Genomic DNA, 12,907 nt, shown 5'->3' on the forward strand with positions numbered 1-12,907 from the left:
CACTCATGGTTCACAATAGATATTGTATATTTCTTCTCACCTTTCCCTCCATATTCCAGGTGGCAACGTATAATCTCAGCCGTCTATTTGGGAAACAGCGATCCAGTTCTTTAGCGCCAATCACAGCGCTGCTGCCCAAGCTCCTGATTGCGCTCTTCTTGGCGTTCTTTGAGCCAATGTCACAAGGTTTGCTGTGACTTGGATCGCTGTATTTTTCGGCTGGCATATCTTTGATGTTGGAAAACTTCTGGAGTGAGATGTTAGGTTCCTCCATAGTTGGTATCTCTTTCATCAGATTTCCATTATCAGGAATCTGAGACACATGATATTTTTTTGATTTTTTCCAAAAGGGCATGGTTGGTTAATAACCCGGGTGCAAAACTGCACCAATGTCCGTGGTAGAAAACCAGGCGACAGTAAAGATTGAATTTAACTAATCGCCTCTAGTTCTCTGAAAATAGGACAAATCGCTGACCGTAAAAGCAACACAGTAATCCAACAGTGTCAATCCAACAGCAAGATCTAGAATAACCAGAAAAAGAAATAGTTAGGGAAAACTTAAAGAAAACCAGCTGGAGAAATTAGTTATAAAAGGGGTATTCCAACTACAGGATCTAGACAATCAGAAGTGTTTGAAGATCACATTGCTTGTGGTCTTGGGGCTTGGACCCCCTGTGAATGACATTGCTTGGGGTTTGGATTCTGGAACAATGTATTGGTTGTTGAATTGACCATACGGTATGACATTTCCGGGGTTTATGTAATTTTTATATGAGATACTAACTATAATTTACAACCTCTGTCGTTTGTTATAGACATTATTACATTTTATATATATATAGATATATATATAAATATATATATGTTGTTGTTTTGGATTGAATAAACCACCACTTTTTTCATGTTGGAGTGCTGCAAATCTTCTTCTTCTATATAAATATATATATATATATATATTAATTAATGAAAAATCACAATTGCTTTTGAGGATACAGGATTATGGGGTCAGGGCTGTTCTTAAGAAGTCACTTCCCTAACATTTTTATATTAGTAATTATTATTATTAATAATAATAATAATAATTGTGTATTTTACACAAATAGAAAACCTCAAATGCATAATTAGTAATTCCCTAGTAAATATTTATTACGTGAATTACTCCTGTTATAAACTGAAGGGTTCCAATAATAAGTTCTCAGGGCTGCAGGACATTCACATTCCCTTTCTTTGAATTTGCTTTATCAATTTACCAGCAGAATACAGATGGCAATTTTTGTCTGCAAGCTGCATTCTGTCTCTGGAGCAGAAGTCACAGGCCGCCATATTGCCATTTAGCAACTTCTTAGTATATTAGTATAACTATTCCAAATATAAACTAAACTTTAAATGGCAGACTCAGCAGAATTGTACCTAAGAATAAAATATTCATAAAGAAACTGATAGATGAGACTCATCTAGAGACGTAGTGCTGATAGAGTACTTACCGGTCACATCCAACTGATGAGTGACAGCTCTGAGGCCAGCACCATAGTATACACCCACGCTCTGTGACATCACAATAGCTATACCCGGGGTGAGCTGCTTTTATGACCTCACCCATAATTTGCATATATCAATATGGATTTATCATTATTTTTAATAGTAGTGACATCACAATACATAAACCCAAAATACACTATGTGGCCAAAAGATGTGGACAGCTGACCCTTTACACCATTATAAGCTTGTGATACTTCCCATTACAAAGCCATGGATGTTAATATGAAGTTGGGCCCCCCTTTGTGGCTATAACTTCTTCTGACAAGGCTTTCCACAAGATTTTGTAGCGTGTTTGTTGGAATTTTTGCCCATTTAATTAAAAGAGCATTTGTGAGTTCAGGCTCGGATGTTGGGGTCAGGGCTCTGTGCAGAGTGTCAAGTTCCTCCACACCAAACTTATCACTCCATGTCTTTATGGACCTTGCTTTGTGCAAAGGGGCAACGTCATACAGAAACAGGGAAGGGTCTTTACCAAACTAGTCTCACAAAGTCGGAAGCATGCAATGGTCTAAATAGTCTTTACATTACCATTCACTGGAAATAAAGGGCCTAGCCCAAACCATGATAAATAGCCCCAGACCAGTATCAATTCCCCACTAATAATTTTTATATCAATTGATCAAAATTCAGAATTGAATTAAATTGTAATTATTTCTGGTGAACCTAAATAATATAAGGAATTATAGTCCACTAATATACAGTCTTCTAATATGAGCATATTGAAATTTCTCTTTTACAAGTGGTAGACATAATGATAATAAGGGAGCTCAAATTTTGGCCACTTACCCTGCAAATCTAAGACACTTGAGCAATTTAATTGCACACTAATACTAATACCATATTACTACCACTATCACACAATATCTTCTAGAGATGGAATAATTCAATGTTCCTAATAAAACAAATTAATTAGCGTGAAGTACAGATGTAGCATTGATAGAGAACTTACCGGTCACATCCAACTGATAGTGACAGCTCTGTGACCAACATCATTGTTTATACCCAAGCTCTGTGACATCACAATAGCTATAACCGGTTTGAGCTGCTTTTATGACCACACCCATAATTTACATATATCAGTATGGCTTTACCATTGGGAATATGAATTTGATGATATTGTATGATTTGTACCTCTAGAAAAGTTTAGTGTGATCTGTAATTTTTCCGGGTGTTTTGATCAATTGCTTTACTGTATAGAGTATTTTTTTATTGAAAATAATAAAATTGAAGTTTTTAATGGGAACGTTCTCTGATGAATTCTTTATAGGGGATAAATGATCATTTCTGTCTGTGTGACATGTGGGAAATCATTTATATTATCTTAAAATATATAATTTTAGTTTTGAATTTTAATAAACCCTAAAGACCCCCATTAGAGGATGTGACTCTGCACCAGTAAGAACACGCTACATGCTGAATCTCCTGTGCTCAGCCCTCTTACTCCTTACAATCCTGAATACATACTGCTTCACAATTCCCCTACCAGCTTGTAATAGGCATCAGAACAGCTGTGGGCAGCCATTACCTCATGTACCATGTCCTGGAAAGGTAATAGAGGTGGTAAGAATCGATCTAGGCATCTTGAGACAAGACGGTCATACCTGATGTGAACGAATGCAGCGTAAATTATACATATCATAGGCCTACCAGAGCGGGTAGAAGGCCAACAACCATATGTATTCATTAAAAATGGCTGCATTATATTTTTATGGATACCACAATCTCTGCTGCATTTATAGTCAAGAGAACTGAAGAATTCCTTCATAGTCTCTTGATCTGGGTCATTTCTAAGACAATTGATGGCCCATTTGTAAACTGTAAAGACAGGGATTGGCTTTACTAAACATCAAGTAGTCATGGCAGTCAGAACTCCACGATCAGAAAGTGATGACATATCCCAATTGTATTCCCCCCACTTTATGAGTTGTAAAACCACTTTAACCCATTAATGATGCAGCCTAGTTTGGGCCTTAAAGAGGCTCTGTCACCACATTTTGCAACCCCTATCTGCTATTGCAGCAGATAGGCGCTGCAATGTAGATTACAGTAACGTTTTTATTTTTAAAAAACGAGCATTTTTGGCCAAGTTATGACCATTTTTGTATTTATGCAAATGAGGCTTGCAAAAGTACAAGTGGGCGTGTTGAAAAGTAAAAGTACAACTGGGCGTGTATTATTTGCGTACATCGGGGCGTGTTTACTACTTTTACTAGCTGGGCGTTCTGACGAGAAGTATCATCCACTTCTCTTCACAACGCCCAGCTTCTGGCAGGGCAGATCTGTGACGTCACTCACAGGTCCTGCATCGTGTCGGCACCAGAGGATACAGTTGATTCTGCAGCAGCATCAGCGTTTGCAGGTAAGTAGCTACATCGATTTACCTGCAAACGCTGATGCTGCTGCAGAATCATCTGTAGCCTCTGGTGCCGATGTGGCCGACACGATGCAGGACCTGGGGAAGTGACGTCACAGCGTGATCTCTCGAGAACACGTTGTGTCTGCACTGCCAGAAGGTGGGCGTTCTGAAGAGAAGTGGATGATACTTCTATACACAACGCCCAGCTAGTAAAAGTAGTAAACACGCCCCGATGTACGCACATAATACATACAACACGCCCAGTTGTACTTTTGCAAGCCTCATTTGCATAAATACAAAAATGGCCATAACTTGGCCAAAAATGCTCGTTTTTTAAAAATAAAAACGTTACTGTAATCTACATTGCAGCGCCGATCTGCTGCAATAGCAGATAGGGGTTGCAAAATCTGGTGACAGAGCCTCTTTAAGGCTCAGACACCATTTTTCAAATCTGACCTGTGTCACTTTACCTGGTAATAACTTTGGAATGCTATTCTTTTATCCAAGCGATTCTGAGAATTTTTTTCTCGTGACACATTGTACTTTATGTTAATAGTAAAATTTGGTCAATACCTTTAGTGTTTATTTGTGAAAAACACCTACATTTAGAGACATTTTTGAAAATTTTTGATTTTTATAAATTTGAGTGTATCTGCTTGTAAGACAGATAGTAATACAACACAAAATAGATACTAGTTAACATTTTGGAGGTGAAATTTACAAATATATATATATTATTATTTTTTTAAGAAATTCCATTATAATCCATTTTATTTCTGTAACACAGAAGGTTTTAGGAGAGAAACTCAGCTCAATATTTATCGTTCAGATTCTGCAGCTTTTAAAAATGTCACACATGTGGCCCTGGTGGACTGAAGCACAGGCCTCAGAAGCAAAGGAGCACCTACTAGATTTTGGGGCCTCCTTTTTATTAGAATATATTTTAGGCACCATGTCATGTTTGAAGAGGTCTTGTGGTGCCAAAACATAGGAAACATCCCCAAAAAGACGCCATTTCGGGACTACACTCCCAAGGAATTAATCTAAGGGCATAGTAAGCATTTTAACACCACAGGTGTTTTGCTGAATTTATTGAAATTAGGTCATAGAAATTAAAATCGAAACATTTTTCACACAAAAAGTCTTTTCAGCTCCGATTTTTTGGGAATAAAAGAGAAAAAGAACACCAACATTTGTAAATCAAGTTCTCTCAAATACGATAATACCCCATATGTTGTCACAAACTGCTGTTTGGACACACGGTAGGGCTCAGAATGGCAGGAGCACCGTTTGGCATGCAGATTTTGCTGGTTTGGTTTAAAGGTGGCATGTCGTATTTGCAGAGTTCCTTAGGTACCAGTACCGTAAAAACCTCTTGAGAAGTGACTCCATTTTGGTAAATAAAACCCTCAAGGCATTCACTAGGGGGATAGTGAATAGTTTGACCCCACAGCTGTTTCATAGATTTTATTAGAATTAGGCAGTGAAAATGACAAATTAAATTTTTCCCAAAACAATGCTGTTTTAGCTCTAAATGTTTTATTTTTACAAGGGGTAATTGGAGAAAAAAACACCACACAATTTTTTACTCAATTTCTCCTGAGTACAGCAATATCCTATATGTGGCCCTAAACAGCTGTTTGGGCACACGGCAGGGCTCTGAAGAGAAGGAGCGTCATTTGCCTGTAGGAGCGCAGATTTTGCTGGATTGGTGTTAGATTAAAGGAGTGAAAGAGCACCATGCGCATTTGAGGTCTATTTTAGTGATTTTTCCATAGCATTTGCCCCCAATTGCAGGACTCTGAGGTCAAATAGTAAAGCAAAAACTTCCAAGAAGTGACCCCATTTTTTAAAATATACCCCTCAAGGCATTTATTAAAGGGTGCAGTGCGTATGACCCAATGCTACTATTTTTACTAGAAAAATGTGCAGTGGATTTTCCGCTGATATGCCATTTAAGTGCACGATATGTTATTCCCAGATTGTGCCCCTGAAGACAAATACATCATAAACTGTTAAGTGGGTTCTCCCGGGTATGGCGATGCCATATAAGTGGATGTAAACTGCTGTTTGGGCACACTGAAGGGTTCAGAATGGAGGGAGCGCCATTTGGCTTATGAAGCACAGATTTTGCTTGGTAATTTTTCTGTTTGGGGTTTTGCTGGTATTTCAGTTTATAATCTGGGGGCATATGTAAGCTGTGCGGAGTACATCAGTACATAATAAGAGGATATAATAATGCGGTAAATAAATAATAATCCGCAGTTCTGTGGCCTGTGTCGCACTGATAAATGGTGCCCGATCTTATTCCCCTTTTGGATCGCACTCTGCACATTTTGTGTCGCCATATTCTGAGAGCCATAACTTTTTTTTTGTGACAGAGCGGTGTGAGGGCTTGTTTTTTGCGGGACAGTCTGTAGTTTTTATCGGCACCATTTTTGGATACATGCAACTTCTTGATCACTTTTTATTCTATTTTTTGAGAAGCGTGGTGACCAAAAAACAGCAATTCTGCTATTGTTTTTATCCTTTTTTTTACAGCGTTCACCGTGTACTATAATTGACATATTTACTTTATTCTGTGGGTCAGTACGATTCTGGCGATACCAAATTTATATTGCTTTTTTATGTTTTACAACTATTTGCACAATAACATTTATTTTGTAAAAATAATGTATTTTTTCTGTTGCCACAATATGAGAACCATAACTTTAAAAAAATGTTTTGGTCGACAGAGCTGTATGAGGGCTTGTTTTTTGCAAGACGAGCTATATGTTTTTTTATTGGTACCATTTTTGGATACATGCAACTTTTTGATCACTTTTTATTCTAAGGTGACCAAAAACATAGCAATTCTGGTATTGTTTTTTTATTATTTATTTTTATGGCGTTCACTGCATTGGATAAATTACATAATATTTTTATAGTTCAGGCCATTACGGATGCGGCAATACCAATTCTGTATAGTTTATTACTTTTTCTAATAATTAAGTTCTTGATAATGGAAAAAGGGTGAGTTTTAAATTTATTACTTTAAATTCGTACTTTTTTATTTTTGTATAAAAAAATGTGAAACTTTTTTTTAACATTTTTTTTCCGTCTCACTAGGGACTTGAAGGTCCAACTGTCCGATCACTGTTATAATATCCTACAATACTTATGTATTGCAGCATATTATACCTGTCAAATAGCTACAAATGTATACCACAAAACCTTATAGCAAAACGACACATGGTCAATAACAAAATATCTTTATTAGTGCAATAAATACAGACAAAATAATATAATCTCATAAAAACTGTTAAAATCATCTAAAACAAAGGATTGCAGTGGTGGTCAGAAAATACACAACATCAAATATATAGTTATTTATATGGAGCAAACAATGAATCACAACTCGGTTTGATCAGGCAAAAGTCACAAAGTAAAGACGAGGCTGGACGGCAGCACGGAGGGCTTAAGGGAAAGCCTCCATGACTGCCATAGGAGGGAAGGTTAGCCAATCAGGGGGCAAATGGTTAGTGGAGGCAGGGAGAGGGAGGAGATGGAGAGGGGAGGAGTTGGGGTTCGGTATCTGTTCCTCCCGCTCTTTTCGGCATTGAGCCGGAAGCAGCGGGAGGAATAACAGGTAAAAAAGTTAGCTCCCACTGCCCTGTCTACCTGCGAGTATGGCGTCTCCAGTCAGCATGCTTGATCAGCTGCGCGCGGCAGCTGAGTTCCACGGTCCGGGGTGGTTGGAGGAGACAGTGGCAGCGCTGGCCAGTATACCTCAGGCGGGCCCGTCTTCGCGCCGAGCCCGCTGCTCTGTGTCGGCTGCTAGCCCAGATGCGCTCCCCTCCCCCGCCCCTCTCTCTGGCGCTGGTGACATGGTGGTGGAGGGGAGAGTTGCTAATTGCTGCCCCTGCTGAAATAAAGCAGAGGGCATCGTCGGGAGCAGCGGTTGCTCGGTCACCCCGCCGCTCCCGGCGGTCCCGCCCACCTGAACGGTTGAGTCCGGATGTGGTCCAGCGGGCTCGACGTACAGGGGGAGCCCTTCTAAGGACACTGTAGGCCGGCTGCTGGGACGGCCACCTCCTCCCAGGGCCTGCGTCCTGGCAGGAATCCCTAGCCCTGACGGGGCTCGGCGGTTCACAGGGAGTCGCAGGCCGGGCTCCCTGTTACGCCACTGCCTTCAGATGCAGTGTCCAGGGTGCAGTCCACGGCCGCCCCGCATGGTGATGTGCCGGCCAGGGGGCAGGCTTCGGTGAGGATGCCAAGAACAGCGACGACGAGTCGGAAGTCTGGGTCCTTGCGGTCAGGCGGCAGGTCGCCGGCCCCTCTGTCAGCATGCCGGGGTCCCTGTGTCGGAGATGTTGGTGCGAGTGCCAGTCGTCAGCGAGAGAGGATCTGGAAGATGGAGAGCTGGACGAGTCGCAGCGCGTTCAGAATTTTCTGGCTGGCGGGAACACAGCGCCTGGGCAGCCTGGTGGGTGCGTAACTCCTACTTTGCCGTATCCAGCAATTTTCATGTCGGGTGTTGGGGGTGGGGCAGCGAGCGCGGAAGTATCGGCTGTCGGTAGTGGCGTTGCCGGGCGCGATGGCTTATCGGATTTAGTGGGTATTTTGCGCAAGTTAGTCGGGCGCTTAGATAGGGCTGCGGCGCCTGCAGTTCCGGCGGGGTCCCCGGCGGTGGTTTGGGAAGGTCCTCGTGATGTACAGCCGCGGTCCCTGGTTGGGGAAGTTTCGGGGGCATCCAAGGAAGCAGTGGCAGTGTCTGTTCAAACCAAGGTGCAGAAGGACGGGGATAGAATTTGGCTTGATGATTGTGCTCGGGGCGAGGTTTATGTCTGTTTTGAGGGTCCTTTAGGGGCCCACCTTAAAAAGGAGGTTCGGGAATGGATTTGGAAGGACGAGTACGTGGACATTTTTTCTCTTCTGCCGCTTGCGAAGTTCAACTTGAATAAGGGCAAGCGGGATGAGAGTAAGAAGAAGGAAGAGGAGCGTCGGCGGTATAGGCTTATCCCGCAGACGTTCGTGAATTGGTCGCAAGCTTTTGCTATTTTGGCGAGTGTGATTGGGGAAAAGGCGCCTGAAAATTGCTCAGCGTTGTTTTGTTATTTCGATGCCATCGGGGAGGCTCATCGGGCGTACGGGGGTCAGGTGTGGTTGCGGTATGATGAGCAGTTTCGCCACCAGCTTTGGTTGCGGGTGACGGCCCCGGTTTAGTCCTTTCCCGGAAGCATTGGCCAAGGAGGTCAGTCTAGTCAGTCCGGACAGGGCTCTGGGTCAATACTCGTGTTCTGCTGGCAATTCAATGATGGCCAGTGTAAGTTCGGGGCCACTTGTAAATTTAAGCATGTCTGTTCGGAGTGCAACGGCTCCTCGCATGGGGCTGCAAAATGTATGCGGTCAGGCACTCAGTCCTCCTCCGTTGGTCAAGGGGCTGTCGCCGGTGAGGGTGGAAAGGATGGCCCCGTATCTAAATGAATATCCGAATAGGGTTGCAGCCAAGTTAATTTATGAGGGGTTTTTGTTTGGTTTTGTTATTCCCCCTCCTCCGTATGAGGTTCCGCTTACACGGCGCAATCTTAAGTCGGCTTATTTGCACTCGGCGGTCGTTTCGAAAAAACTTTTGAAGGAAGTTTCATTGGGTCGCATGGCCGGGCCTTTTGTCGAGCCGCCGATAGATAATCTAGTGCTATCCCCCTTTGGAATTGTGCCGAAGCGGGAGCCCCATAAACTCCGTTTGATTCAGCATTTGTCTTTTCCCAGGGGGTCGTCGGTAAACGATGGGATAGATCACGATTTATGCTCGGTTGTTTACACGTCATTTGACAAAGCGGAGGTGTTAGTGCGTGAGGCGGGGCCTGGGGCGTTGTTGGCAAAAACTGACATTTTCGCTAGCTGCCGGACCATCTGGAGAGCCAACGGCTGTTGGCTTGCTTCTGGAACGGGGGGTTTTATGTCGATAGGTGTCTTCCAATGGGGTGCTCCCTTTCTTGCGCATACTTTGAGGCATTTAGTAGCTTTGTGGAATGGGCGACGAAGGGCGTAGCTGGGGTGGATTCGTTAATACATTATCTTGACGATTTTTTGTGCGTCGGCCCTAGCGGTTCCCCTATTTGCGGTTATTTGTTGTATTCCTTGCAGAAGGTTGCGACGGATTTTGGAATTCCTCTGGCGCCTGGTGAAACGGAGGGCCCTGTCCCTACCATCTGTTTTTTAGGGATCTAAATTGATTCGGTTGCAATGCAATTCGAGTGCAGGCTTCCTGAGGATAAATTACTGTCATTGCGTCAAGAGGTGAGGCGTGCCTGCCGATTGAAGAAGATCACTTTGCGCGATCTCCAGTCTCTGCTGGGGAAGTTGAACGTTGCCTGTCGGATTATGCCAATGGGTAGAGATTTTAGTAGGCGATTGGCGGCAGCGACGGCGGGTATCCGGGCATCCCCTCATTTCGTGAGGATTGTGGTGGAGCACAGGGCGGATTTGCAGGTCTGGGACGCGTTTCTCGGGGAATATAATGGTAGATCGTTGTGGATGTCGCCGGTACAGGATATGAGCGAGTTGGAGCTGTTTACTGACGTGGCGGTGTCCGGTGGTTTTGGTTCGTATGCAGGAGGTCAATGGTGTGCGGGGGACTGGCCACACAGCTGGGTGATCAGTGGTCTTACACGGAATCTGGCCCTGCTCAAGCTGTTCCCCATCATGGTTGTGGTGACCATTTGGGGGCACATTATCAGGGATAAAAAGGTTCGTTTCCACTGCGATAACATGGGAGTGGTGTTAGCGATTAATAACGTATCGGCATCTTCTCCACCTGTGGTTCAGTTGTTGCGTCACTTAGTCTTGGTGTGCTTGTCCTTAAACACGTGGGTGGTTGCGGTGTATGTACCGGGGGTTTACAATTGTATCGCTGATGCTCTTTCTCTCTCGCAGTGGGATCAATTTCGTTATTTGGCACCGGGAGCGGAGCTGTTCGGTTTGGCTTGCCCGGAACATCTATGGGATCTGGTTTCGGTCCCGTGGAACGGTTGATCGAACGGTCGTTGGCTAGTGCGACTTGGAGTACTTATTCGGCTTGTTGGCAGCAGTGGGAGGAGTGGGTAAGAGTGTTGGGTAACGTCAGCACGGATCAAGACAGGTTGGTGGCATTGAAGCAGATCAGAGGCGACCCGTGTCTTTTACCCTTCTTGGTTCGTTGGGCGCATTGCTGGGGGCTGTTTGTAATTCGCCTTATGAGGTAGAGTTGATTCGTTTGGCTTTTTCTCTAGCGTTTTTTGGAGCACTCAGAATTGGTGAGTTGGTTTCTCCTAGTGCGGTGAGGGCTGGGGGATTGCGACAGGCGGATGTGGGTCTATATGGGGATAGACTCGAGTTGTTTTTGTGGCGGTCCAAGACTGATCAAGTAGGACGGGGTAAGCGGATAGTGTTGTTTGCCCTCCCGGGGTCGGCGATGTGTCCGGGAATTTGTGTTCGACACAGGGATTTGGAGTCAGGAGTTGGAAGATATTGGCGGAGTGATGGAGTACATTTGACCGAGGTTGGAATTGATTTGTGGAGCCTGTCCTTAGAGGAAGGAATTGAGAGGGCGGTGGTGGTTTGGAGGGACTCACAGGCTTAAGGTGGTCAAGGCCTGTTTTGCTGTGGCGGGGGGAGTACTGGAGGTTGGTCAGTACAAAATGGTGGGGGGTCACATCGGGGGTATGCGTCCCCCAAAAAGGTACACTACCGTTCAAAAGTTTGGGGTCACTTAGAAATGTCCTTATTTTTGCAAGAAAAGCACAGTATTTTTCAATGAAGATAACATTAAATTAATCAGAAATACACTCTATACATTGTTAATGTGGTAAATGACTATTCTAGCTGTAAACGTCTGGTTTTTAATGCAATATCTACATAGGTGTATGGAGGCCCATTTCCAGCAACCATCACTCCCGTGTTATAATGGTACATTGTGTTTGCTAACTGTGTTAGAAGGCTAATGGATGATTAGAAAACGCTTGAAAACCCTTGTGCAATTATGTTAGCACCGCTGTAAACAGTTTTGCGGTTTAGAGGGGCTATAAAACTGGCCTTCCTTTGAGCTACTTGAGAATCTGGAGCATTAAATTTGTGGGTTAGATTAAACTCTCAAAATGGCTAGAAAAAGAGAGCTTTCATGTGAAACTCGACAGTCTATTCTTGTTCTTAGAAATGAAGGCTATTCCAAGAAATTGCCAAGAAACTGAAGATTTCCTACAACGGTGTGAACTACTCCCTTTAGAGGACAGCACAAACAGGCTCTAACCAGAATAGGAAGAGAAGTGGTAGGCCCCGCTGCACAACTGAGCAACAAGACAAGTACATTAGAGTCTCTAGTTTGAGAAATAGACGCCTCACAGGTCCTCAACTGGCAGCTTCATTAAATAGTACCCGCAAAACGCCAGTGTCAACGTCTACAGTGAAGAGGCGACTCCAGGATCCTGGCCTTCAGGGCAGAGTGGCAAAGAAAAAGCCATATCTGAGACTGGCTAATAAAAGGAAAAGATTAATATGGGCAAAAGCACACAGACATTGGACAGAGGAAGATTGGAAAAAAGTTTTATGGACAGACGAATCGAAGTTTGAGGTGTTTGGATCACACAGAAGAATATTTGTGAGACGCAGAACAACTGAAAAGATGCTGGAAGAGTGCCTGACGCCATCTGTCAAGCATGGTGGAGGTAATGTGATGGTCTGGGGTTGCTTTGGTGCTGGTAAAGTGGGAGATTTGTACAAGGTAAAAGGGATTTTGAATAAGGAAGGCTATCCCTCCATTTTGCAACGCCATGCCATACCCTGTGGACAGCGCTTGATTGGAGCCAATTTCATCCTACAACAGTACAATGACCCAAAGCACACCTCCAAATTATGCACGAACTATTTAGGGAAGAAGCAGGCAGCTGGTATTCCATCTGTAATGGAGTGGCCAGCGCAGTCACCAGATCTCAACCCCATAGAGCTGTTGTGGGAGCAGCTTGACCGTATGGTACGCAAGAAGTGCCCATCAAG

The sequence above is a fragment of the Rhinoderma darwinii genome, chromosome 7 (assembly GCF_050947455.1).
Source record: "Rhinoderma darwinii isolate aRhiDar2 chromosome 7, aRhiDar2.hap1, whole genome shotgun sequence".
NCBI classification, from domain to species: domain Eukaryota; kingdom Metazoa; phylum Chordata; class Amphibia; order Anura; family Rhinodermatidae; genus Rhinoderma; species Rhinoderma darwinii.